Raw genomic sequence first — 12,350 nt, 5'->3', positions numbered from 1 at the left:
TAACCCCCTCCCACCAGGGTGTAACCGTCTGAGACATTGTGAAACCCTCCCAGTAACAGAGTCTCCCTGTTACACTTACCAAGTTTGCGGATGACACCAAGCTGGGAGCGGTTGCAAGTGCTTTGGAGGATAGGATTACAATTCAAAATTATCTGGACAAACTGGATAAATGTTCTGAAGTAAATAGGATGAAATTCAATAAGGACACATGCAAAGTACTCCACTTTGGAAGGAACAATCAGTTGCACACATACAAAATGGGAAATGACTGCCTAGGAAGAACTCAGCAGAGATTTTCTCATTGACTTGCAGTCACAATGTTTCATCTTGATCCCAGTTTTAGGTATCAACAAAATGCATTTATTGTATTTTTACATGCAATGTGAAACAGATACCTCTAGTTGGGTAGAGGGATAGTAGTAGGTCTGTCACTAAACCACATTGCCTTTCATCAGTAACCACCTGAGCAAGGTAGTAACCAGTGGCCAACAGGTGAAAGGCCCATCGTCCATGCATAGAACACTTCAGCAACTAGACCTTAGGAATGGAAGAGGTTAATGTTCAGTTTCTCCGAGACGGTTACTTCCAAAAACTTGTATATAGAGTGGGATGAAAGTTTTTTGGATGAATATTTTATTTGCTGAAATACTTTGGTTGACCCCAAATTATTTTTTGGTTTTGTTTCAGCAAGAAAATGGGGGGGAAATTATTAATCTTGGGTCAACCTGAATGTCTATTATTGTTATTATAAGGTTGGTTAGGCTAGCTAGCAAGGGGGAAAAAATTTGCATGTCTATTTGTGTAAAAGGGGTATGCAGTCTGGACTTTGAGGTGCACAGTGGAAACATGCCCACATTCTGCTACTAGTCAGTGGGAAAATTTGATTTTTATATGGTCTCCCAAGCCCTTCCCAACATCATGTAGAAGATGGGGGAATCAGGAAAAAACCATGAATTTGTTTAAATTGGAAGTGAAGAATAATTAAGTTTTTTTTTAATGTAAAATCACTTCTCCCTGACTGGGAATTGTACCAGGCCATGGCAGTGAAAGTGCCAAATCCTAACCACTAGATAACCAGGGAGCTGGTGTTGTTTTTCTTCTCACTTATGCTGCACTTTGAGACTATTTTCTGTCCCATTTCTGAAGCTGCTCCTTTGTCCATTCCCTGAGGGGCTAAGAGCAGAGAGTTCAGGAACCCCTGTGCTCAGGGGTCACAACCTGAGCCCAACCCAAGGTACTAAAACAAACTCAAATGATACTTCCTCCAGCAGGATGACAGAACCACACAAGGAAAACCCATGAGGAACAATCCTCCTCTGCCTTCATTTACCCCATCATAACCCTCTCAGCAGCAGCCTACCTGGATCCTCTTCCAGGAAGGAAGCTGAGTTGATAGGAGCTCTGGCATAGAGACCAAGGGAGAGGTGTTGCTCACCCTTAGTGTGAGCTGATCGCATTCTGACTCCGTGTAATGGGGCTCTGAGCTTTGCCATCTTGTGAGTTCTGTGTCCTCAACAAGCAACCAAAGTGCTGAGCTCCCTGGACCCTCCTGCTGGGAGCACGGTGATTGCACAACAGCTGCAAGCCCTTTTCCCCTCTCCTTATCCTCCTTGGCTTCCCCAGACCTTCCTCACAAATGGTTATATCAGATGCTGGAGGGATCTAAGTACCTACAGGTTTCACTCACCCTCCTTTTAAGGCAAACAGTGATTCTCTTCTCTGACGCTCAGGCTCCTTTTGAGTTTTTCAACAGGGGGACCTGATTTCCTGTGAAAATGTGTGTCTGGTGTGCAGGGAACTGGCTTGTCTGCCCTCTCTCTGGGAGCGGAGACATTTTTTCTGACTCTCCCCCATTAGATGAGTCCAACAGCACCTCCCCATGGTGGGAGAATCCTAAATTCCATCCTCCCTCCCTGATTTCTCTGACCAGCTGATGGCGACAGCATGCTAAATCAACCCCAGCTCTCTGGTCTAGAAAGCAGCATCTAACCAGCCTTGTAACAGCTCCGGTTTGCTCACTGGAGACATAACAAATCAGGAAAGAAGGCAAATGTCAGAAAGGGACCCTCAGCTTCACAAATAAACACCCACAAGGATCATTCTACACTGAGACTGGGTAGATGACTCACTTCAAATCCAGCTAGCCCAGTCAGTAGAGCATGATGCTCTTATGCTTACTCTCATAAATTCAAGCCCCACGGGTGGGCGGTAATGACAGCCCTTAGGTGTCACTCTTCTGTTAATAGTCACAGCCCAAAATGAAATAAACTCTCTATGATCTTAGGCAGGTAATGTTTCTTCCTCTCTCTGAGCTTCAGTAAAACATGAAGAGAACAAACTGACATTTGCATCCTCTGTTAAGAGAGGATTTTCTCCTCTTCCATTCTACCCCAGGCAAGAAGAAGGGATAATAAATAGGATGATGGTCAATTGTTCTCTGTGTACACTGAAGGTAGGACAAGAAGAAATGGGCTTAATTTGCAACCAGGCAGATTCACATTAGATATTGGGAAAAGCTTTCTAACTCTAAGGGTTGTTAAGCTCTGGAATAGGCTCCAAGGGTGTCTGTGCTTGAAGGTTTTTAAGAACAGGTTGAACAAACCTCTGTCAACAATAGTCTACATATACTTGGTCCCATAGACAACCTGCTCTCGCTCTGGCTCCCTCCTTCTGACTGGGCCGACTTTTGGGGGCACTTGACCCCACATGTCCCCCGACACATCACCTCTGCTTGGCCGTGCCTCAGCAGAGAGGGCTGGAGTTGATGACCTCTCCAGGTCCCTTGCAGCCATACATCTCTATAATTCTATACCATAGCAATATAATATAAACAACAAGAAAAGTGAAAGCACAACAATATAACATCTAATAATTCAGCATGAAATGACATTCCACAGCACAAAGTGACAATACGTAGGAGTACAAAGCCCTACAATTCAACACCATGCAAATGAACGTGCCATACGGCAAAATGATGCCCTGCAAAAGAGCTCAGCTCAAACCAACACAACACGAAGCCAGTGCAAAAATGATAGAATGTGAATCAATGCATCAGAGTGCAAAGTGACACTATGCAAAACAGCTCAGTGTGGAACAACGACAGAGCACAAAACCACACAATAGAATTATACAGAAAGGTAGGGTAGTGAGGGACCCCGAGAGCCAGGAGCAAGTATCCCTAGGCCATCCCTGACAGGTGTTTGCATAATCCCTTCTTAAAATCCTCCAATGAAGGTGATTCTGCAACTTCCCATTGGGACCTCTGCCATGCAATCGACAACACTTGGCTTGTGATTAAGGGCCAGGCTGTAACTCAGAACATTTGGATTCAGTTCCCAATTTGTCCCCATTATTCTCTGTGCAAACATGGACAAATTACATCACATCTTTGAGCCTCAGTTTCCCCATCTGTAAAATGGGAACCACCCTCCCACACGCCATCTATTTTGCCTGTGAGCTCTTGGCAGCAAGGGCTCTCTCTCTCACTGTGAGTTGTACAACACCTGGCAGAATCAGGGTCCCCACACTCGGTTGGGGTCTCTGCAGTGCCTGGCACAACGGAGGCACCCACTCTTGCAGGGGGATTAAAGGGATTAAAGGGAAGGGCTAACCATCACGCTTCACATCTCAAACTGCTGTGTGGCTGGGGATTCAGGAGGGACTGTTCTCATGTAATAACATATGGAAAGGGTCATTGTGCAGTTGGTGGGGAAGGGGTTAGAGTTTCCTTTACCATTTCTGGCATTGGCCACTCCCACAGACAGGATATCTGCTGGGGGAGGAGAAATACAAGGCTTAATGGGTCATGGATCTAATCAGATGAGGCCGGGGGGTGGGGATTTAACCACCTCCTCCCGCAACCTCCAATATGTAAAATCATAGAATCATAGGAGTGTAAGGGGCCTTGAGAGGTCATCTAGTCCAGCCCCCTGCACTCATAAATATAATGTAGATCATCCCTGACAGGTGTTGGTCTAACCTGTTCTTAAAAACCTCCACTGACAGAGATTCCACAACCTCCCTGGGAAATTGACTCCAGTGCTTAAACTACCCTGGCAATTAGGAAGTTTTTCCTAATGTCCAATCTAAACCACGCTTGCTGCAATTTAAGCCCATTGCTTCTTGTCCTATACTCAGATTAAGAATAATGTGTCTCCTTCATCCTTGTAACAACCTTTTATGTACTTGAAAACTGTTATCATGTCCCCTCTCAAACATTTCTTCTCCAGACTAAACACACCCAATTTTTTTCAATCTTCCCTCATAGCTCACATTTTCTAGACCTTTAATCATTTTTGTTGCTCTTCTCCACACTTTCTCCAATTTGTCCACATCTTTCCTGAAATGTGACACCCAGAACAGGACATAATACTCCAGCTGAGGCCTAATCAGTGTGGATTCCCTCCAGAAACAAAGGGCTGCAATTAAAAAACCCAGGGAACCCCTCAAAACCCAAAAGGATTCTTTTTAAAATCAGTATTGATAATTATACAAGAAACAGAAAAATCTGAAATTTGATAGCTGCGTTTAATGATTAAAAAGAAAAGGATGCAAATATGAGCAATTTGAGATCCACTCTCACAAATTAGAGGAAATGCCGAGCAGGCAGGTGGCATGGCCCCCACCTGCTTCAGCACCCAAAGCACCGGCCCCCTGCACCCTGAATACCAGGCAGGCATCGCAGCCCCCAGTGCTCAGAGCACCGGTCCCCAGCATTCACGAGTACTGGCCCCAACCGCCTGGAATCCTGCAGGCTGACCCCCCTAACCCCTTTGGTATGATCCAGTAAGGCTGTTCTTCTGTTCTTAGAAAGTGTGTGAGGGGCATTGAGGATACAGAGAATTTGAGCTGCAGTAGGTGAAGCTGGGACAACAGGGTGGGACGGCAAGTGGCGGCCAGAATCTTGTTGCTGAGGTCGAGCTGACCAACTTCCTCCCTGTGACGCTGGGCCCCAGTCACCTTCAGCCACCAGGTAACCCAGGAACTAAGGCAGGAATGGGGTGAGGAAGCAAGTCAAGGTGAGCAAGGCAGGCAAAAATTCATCTTGCCTTTATGGGCTGCTTGCAATGATGTCCTTTTTGTGTGCCATGGCTGACAAAAGCATCCCAGACAGAGAAGCAGCAGGCCAAAATTGCCTTGCAGATGCTGAAGTAGCTCAGTTGGGAAAGCATTAGACTGAAAATCTAGATCTGGTTCAATCCCAGGCTTTGGCATGCTTTTTCATCCCTCTTTGTGCAGGGGTGGGCTGTTTTCTGGAAGCCTTTTCTTTACCCAACATGAGTCCCTCATTTTGGGCTCCACTGCAGGAAAAGACAGCATTGGCTTCTGCACCCAGTTGGCCCACCTGACCTTTCTTTCTTCTCTTGCTCTTTCTCAGCAAGGGGAAGAAAAAGAAGCAAGGGTGACTTAAGGATGACTCCCTGCGCACTGGTTACAGTCCTCTGCTCTTCCAGCTGACCCATCAAAGGGCTGCCACCACTTTCTCCAGTTCTCATCAGTATGTGACAGGATGAGCGCCACCCAAATGGATGGAATTTGGTTGGCGGGTCAGGGCAGAGTACTGTGATGGAGTTTCTGTAGTGTAGTGGTTATCACGTTTGCCTAACACGCAAAAGGGCCCCCATTTGAAAGCAGGCAGAAACATAGTGGCTTCCTTTTCCCAGCTCCCCTTGCTGTCCAACAAGGCACTCCTCCTTCTGCCACTGGCCTGTCCCTGGGATAACCCCAACCCACGCATGATAGAGGGTCGTGACATCAGTGGAGAAAGTGCCTTGGCATCAGCCTGGGAAAGCTAGAGGAATTAGGCCAGTGACCTTTCAGAGACTTGTGGCTTGGCCTCCTCTGCCCTTGGAGGTTGGCTGCCTCCTCCTGCTGGCCTCCTTTGCGTTACTTGCCAAAGGAGGAAGTGAGGCAGGAATGGGGCAAAAGAGGAAGTTCATGCTGAGGAAGGTATGGCAGGAGCTAAGTGCCTCAGTGTGGCTAAGTGGGGTTAATAGAGCACCACCATTCATTCTGCAAAGCCTGGGGAGGTGCAGTTGGCTGCTGGGAGGTAGAATCCAGTACCTGCCTCTTGGCTTCCAGGGATGGCTATTTGCAGTCCAGGAGAAGAAAGATGGTTCTGTGTGCAAGGAAAACAAGCAAAGCTATGGGAGGAAATTTGGGTGCGGGCTCTCCCCCCCTCCGCTGGGGGAAGGGGTTGGGGTGCAGGAGGGGTGGCACTTACCCCGGGCGTGAAGCTCCCAGAGTGACCGGCACACACAATCCTCTGGCAGCAGCTCCTAGGTAGGTGGGACCGGGTGTCTCCATGTGCCACTGCCTGCAGGCACTGCCCCCAGAGCTCCCATTGGCCACAGTTCCTGGCCAATGGGAGCTGTGGAGTTGGTACTCAGGGCAGGGGCAGTGTGTGGAGACACCCCCACACACACACACAGGGGATGCCGGGACATGCCAGCCACTTCTGGGTGCGGCATGGAGGGATGGAGGCAGAGTGGGCAGGGAGCCACCTTAGTGCTGCTGGCACATCTTTGCACACCCCTTGGTGGGAGGGGAGCAGAGGGCCTCCATGCGCTACCTGGGGTGGGGGCAGAGCACGGAGCTGCCACCCCTCCCCCCGATGAGGGGTGTGCAGAGATGTGCCAGCAGCCGGCTACTTCTGGGAGTGGCCTGGGGCCACCGGCCATGGCAGGCAGGCAGCCTGCCTGCCTAAGCCCTGCTGCACCACCGGCCTGGACTCGGGGGCAGGTTGTCAGATGACATTTGTCCTGCATTTTGGGGGTCCCCCATCATTGGGGGCCCTGGGCCACCACACAGTTTGTTTCATGGTAAATCCACTCCTGGCCTGCTACAGCCCTCTGATCTACCGTCTAAACTATTGAAGGGAAGCTTATTTGCAACTGCTACTGCCTGTTCCTACAAGTTAACCTATCCATGCACAGTTTTGCAGCAGTAACAAACTGGGCCAGTAAGTCAAAAGTTGATGGACTGACACCATTCTCTGCTAGCAACAGGCTCCTTTGTTTTTCTTCTGGACCTTCAAGCGAGGCAGGGGCCTGCAGAGCAACAAGAGCCTGGCCCCTGAGGTCAGGGAGCTGCTGAGGCTGCAGCCTGCCAGGAGGGTCCCCAGCACTTCTCGCTGGCTGGGCTGAAGTCAAGGGGCACTCCTATGGGAGGTAAGTGCATCATTTCCTGGCCTGAGGCATTGGTGTTTCTTTGTCCCCTTTTCCTACCCAGAGAGGCAGGCAGCTGCTGTGGGGACACACGAGTGAGGCTCTCAGGAAATCAGTCAGCTAGGTGTGGCTGGCAGGGGAAAGAGCCGGGCCTTCCATCTCAGCCTGCCATTGGCCCACATTGCTCTGTGCTTGGCCAACCATGGGAGGAGGGACTGTGGCTGCAGCTCAGGCTTCGGCCCCATGGCCATGCTTCCCTGGCAGGGTACACCACAGGCAAAGAGCTGAGCAAAGTCTACATAGTAGCAGGAGGGAAGGAAGGTGGAGCCTGCACATCTCGTGGGTTTCTCCCTCGCTACTCAGGCAGAAGAAGGAGGGGAACGACAAGGACCCGGCTGAAGATTTTGCACTTGGACTGGAGGATTAAGCCTGAGGCCCCATCGTTGCTGCTCGGACATGGGGTTTTGTGGTGCTGCCCCCAATGGTCGCCCATCCACTAGGTCAACACATTGAAGCCAAGGGGACCCGCTTGGAGGCAGTAAAAGGGGCCATTTGCAATAGCCAGCAGTTCTCAAGGAGCATCCGACATGTACGCCCTGAGTGCCGTTACCCTCTGGGCGTGTCCCAACTTTGTTTTGCTTTGTCAGCATGAAAAGGGTTTTGTTTATGAATCTGACAGTTTTCAAAAGTTAACCTTCACTGCTGTTTCAGGACACAGGGTGGATAAGCCTGATTTATCTGCACTGGATTATTGCAATCTGAGGCCTCTCCTTCCTTTTTGGTTACACAGACAAGTTCGTACCCTGAGTTAGGTAGAAGCAGCATGGCCACCATTTATCAGTCCATTTCTCAGATGCAGCCGTGGACCCCAACAAATGTGCGTGATATGCAGAAATTTTGGGGTCTCCAATTTTTGACTGGGATAGAAAGCCCCCTCCCACACCAGTGTTTCCCATTACATTGCTAGTCCACAAACCCACTCCTCTTGGCTCCAGTTTTTTGAAGACTGATGACTCAAGATAGGTTTCTCTTCCAGAAATACTTCCGTTGCCTCAAGACATAATGCAATTGCAAATGAAAAGGATTCTCTTTTATTAATCACAGGGTTTTTTTATTCAAAGAAAAACTCTAGAGCGAAACCTCAACGTTAATGAAAAGGTGATATTAAGAAAATGTCAGTTTCTTTTTGGGGGGCATTGCAAACTTGTTTGCACCTTTATTAAATATTAAAATATAGTTATAAGAATGTTACAGCTGAAATGTCCAAAATATTACAATATATAGTATATCTGGTTTTGTTGCAAAATGTTAAAACTCACCAATTTCAACAGGTTCCTATTGTTGTTGCCCAAGCACAACCAAATATAAAAGTTTAATACCCTCAGTGTGTTTTGATAGACCTGCCTTTAAACTTCATTTGGGTTTCCTTTTATGCTATTTTTGTTTGTTATGTTATGTTAAAAAGATATGGTGGTTGTTAAAGCTTGTGCTTTCAAACCGTTAACAAAAGTTGAATTGCTATCACAGGGAAATTAAGAAACTTGGGTAAATATTCTGTTACTAACTTATTTGCTAAAACAGAGAACTCAGCAGGAAGAGCAATTCACTTTCTCATAGAATCATAGAATATCAGGATTGGAGGGGACCTCAGGAGGTCATCTAGTCCAACCCCCTGCTCAAAGCAGTACCAATCTCCAAGCACCTATTTTAGCAGTTAAGCCCTATATTTAGTATAAATAATTAGTAATGCACATGTTAAGTGAAAATGAATGTCTATACAGCAACTGCAAAAGCATGTAAAACAGACACATTCATACTAAAGTATTGGGAAAATTAAAAAAAAGCATAGTTTGTAGTATAATAGACTTGGTACCTATTACATGAAGGAAAGTTAACCTGTGTATTACATTTCAGTTATTGAAAACAAGAGAAGTGTAAAACAAAGAAGCAAAAACTTTATTACATTAACCAACTTATCCTGTTTAAGGATGTATCCCAAAGACATGAAAGGACATCAGAGCACAATGAAACCCCTGAATGTTGGAAGAAGAAAAGATAAAGTGCCTTATAAATAAAAGACTTCTCAACTACACCTCGGTCTACCACATACGGACGATTGAGTATGCAGTTGTCTATAGTGACATTATAGAAATCACTACCTGGGCCAGATCTAACAGTTATTTAAACTGTAAATTATTAAGCAACGTGAGTTCCTTTGCCTGTGATTTTAAATGTTTATCACTGGAAAATGGCTAAAATTTCATTACTATATAAAAGGAACTGTAACTTTCTTATCAGGAATATGCATGAGACTTAGTAACTGGGCAAAAGGCTATTCCACATTCTGGTATCTCTCAAATTAGGAGGCTCCGAATTTGAAATGGAATTATGGGTTTCATGTCAAGATTATCTGAATCTGGAGTATCCATTTTGAACAGAGTAAAATATATATAAACATTAACTATTGAATCAATGCAGCTTCCACTTCTCTGTCTCTCCCAAGGAAATACCGTTTCTGTACAAAGTACCCAAACCTTTTAACAATAAGAAGTGAAATGAAATAGCCACACGATGGTATCAGAATCTAAGTAATTTGTTAGTCTCTAAGGTGCCACAAGTACTCCTGTTCTTTTTGCGAATACAGACTAACACGGCTGCTACTCTGAAACCTAAGAAATGAGAAGCCATGTTCTTGTTCAATGTGCATTGAAGCTGAAAAGGGAGATGTTTTCTCTTTGACTCCTAGGCCTCCAACTCTAATTCACTAAATACCCCTTTCCTCCCACAGCCAGGAATAGAACCCAGGAGTCATGACTACTAGCCCCCTCACCCTTCTCCCTGTGACAAAGAAGAAACTCTGAGACCCCTGTGCTGTCCTTTCACCACCTTGCCTGGGCTACACTTGAAACCCAATGGGGTTTCTGTGGGCAGTTCTGAATCTTCCTTCCAGGAAGGGTGTACAAATAATGCAATTAACCAACCAGAAGGGGCAGCAGGTATTAGTATAGGAGCTATTGAAATAATCATAGTAAAGTACTTTAGGGAAACAGTTATTAATGAAGTGTCAATAAAAGGTGAGAATCTGATAGTGTCAGTGTCACACTAGAGGGTGCTGTGATGGTTTTAAATTTGTCATCCAAACCTAGCCACCACCTAGCACATGTTTTAACCTCTTCTTCTCTTACCGTTGCTCATTATCAGAGAAGGGGAGAGGGAGTGAGCAATAGAAACAGAGACCTAGTGACTGAAGCAAACATTTCTTTGCTCTTTGCTTAGCTCTGTCAGTTATTTGGGTACAAACTCACCCACCAGCCACTGTCTGTCCTGGGCTTAATGGCCAGGAAGAGCTCAGCTGTCAATGAGACTTGGGGAGCTTGGGAGATTACTGTGAGCTTTGCATTCCTGATGTGTCACAATCATGGGGCTATTCTGTCTCAGTCCCTTTAATTGACACAATGCTATCTACACCAAGGTTAAGTTGATATAACTGCATTGCTCAGGGGAATAATTTTTTTACATCCCTAAGCAATGTAATTACACTGACCTAATTTTGTAGCGTAGACCTGTCCAAAGAATCACACACACACACCTTGGGAGTAAAACTTCACCTGCTCCTCTGTTTTACAGAATCCAAACACAAGCAACTCGTGTCAGGCCCCAGTGGGGGTTGGTAGGGAGTCAGGTGTGGGCAGACACCATGGCTTAGTCCCAGGCAGGCATCCTGGCTTAGATGGCTAAAGCCCCTGCCTTGTAAACAGGAGATCCTGGGTTCAACTCGTAGTGGTGCCTTGTTTAGTGGCTTTTGGGGCACCTGGTATTGGCTACTGTCAGAAGACAAGATAAAGAACTAGATGGACCTTTGGTCTAGCCCAGTGTGGTTGTTCTTGTGGCTTAAATTACACTCAGAGGCACACAGCATGAACACAAATAGCTGCCTCACAGCTTTAGCTCCATAAGCCCAAGCCAGATGACCTAGGCCAGCCATGCTGCAATCTTTATCACAGGAGAGATGTACTCTAAGGGTACGTCTCCATTGCAATGTAAGCCCAGGTGTGGCATGCTGTGCTCAAAGCAGCACCTTGAAGCCCCATATTCACCACTGTCATATAATGATGATATAGTTTGTACAAAGTCTGCCTTGTGAGGTATCATTTCAAAAGTCTTGAGCTCTTGAACATTAATGTCTTCTTGCATTCTATGTGCTAGCATTGTCTGGGAAGTTATGAAGTTTTGCTCTGTGTGCGTTACTGAAATATGTTATAAGGTTGGGAAATGCCCACCACCAGCCTTTCAGGTGCAACAATGGAGGAGCCAGACTCGCTGCTGGCCCATTAAAGGTATCCACACTCCCAAGGACTATCCCAGGAACTTATAAACCTCTAAGGATGGAGATTCCACCACCTCCCTAGGTAACCCATTCCAGTTCTTCACCACTGTCCTAGTGAAATAGTGTTTCCTAATATCCAACCTACACCTCCCCTACTGCAACTTGAGACCATTACTCCTTATTCTGTCATCAAGTACCACTGAGAATAATCTAGATCCATCCTCTTTGGAACCCCCTTTCAGGTAGTTTAAAGCAGCTATCAAATCCCCCTCATTCTTCTCTTTTACAGACTAAATAATCCCAGTTCCCTCAGCCTCTCCTCATAAGATCCTTTCCCCTAATCATTTTTGTTGCCCTCCCCTACACTCTCTCCAATTTGTTTCTGTAGTGGGGGGGGGGGAGAAAACTGGATGCAATGCTCCAGATGTGGCCTCACCAGTGCCGAATAGAGGGGAATAATCACTTCCCTTGATCTGGTTGCAATGCTCCTACTAATCCAGCCCAATAAGACCAGTTACCCATATTGAATGCAGACTCAGCGATATTTGCTAAATTGGTTACTGTCCATTCAGTAGGTTATTTCCTACTTATTCATAAATAATGAAGATGCTCTAAGCAGATAGGAGAGAGCTGTCCCATCCGTGTAGTTAATCCATCTCCCCGAGAGGTGGTAGCTATGTCACTGGGGGAAGCTATATCAGTGGGTGTGCAAGCTGTGGTGTCTACATCTATATATAAAGTTTAATCAAACCCCATTTTTAAAACCACTGTGGTCTGGGAATGGAAAAGGAGCTCTTTGAGGCAGGGCCTGTCCTTCAAAATCCTTAAGATCACTGACTTACATACAGACATGTCAT

This window comes from Malaclemys terrapin, chromosome 15 (assembly GCF_027887155.1).
Source record: "Malaclemys terrapin pileata isolate rMalTer1 chromosome 15, rMalTer1.hap1, whole genome shotgun sequence".
NCBI lineage: Eukaryota > Metazoa > Chordata > Testudines > Emydidae > Malaclemys > Malaclemys terrapin.
This window is presented reverse-complemented; position numbering follows the sequence as displayed.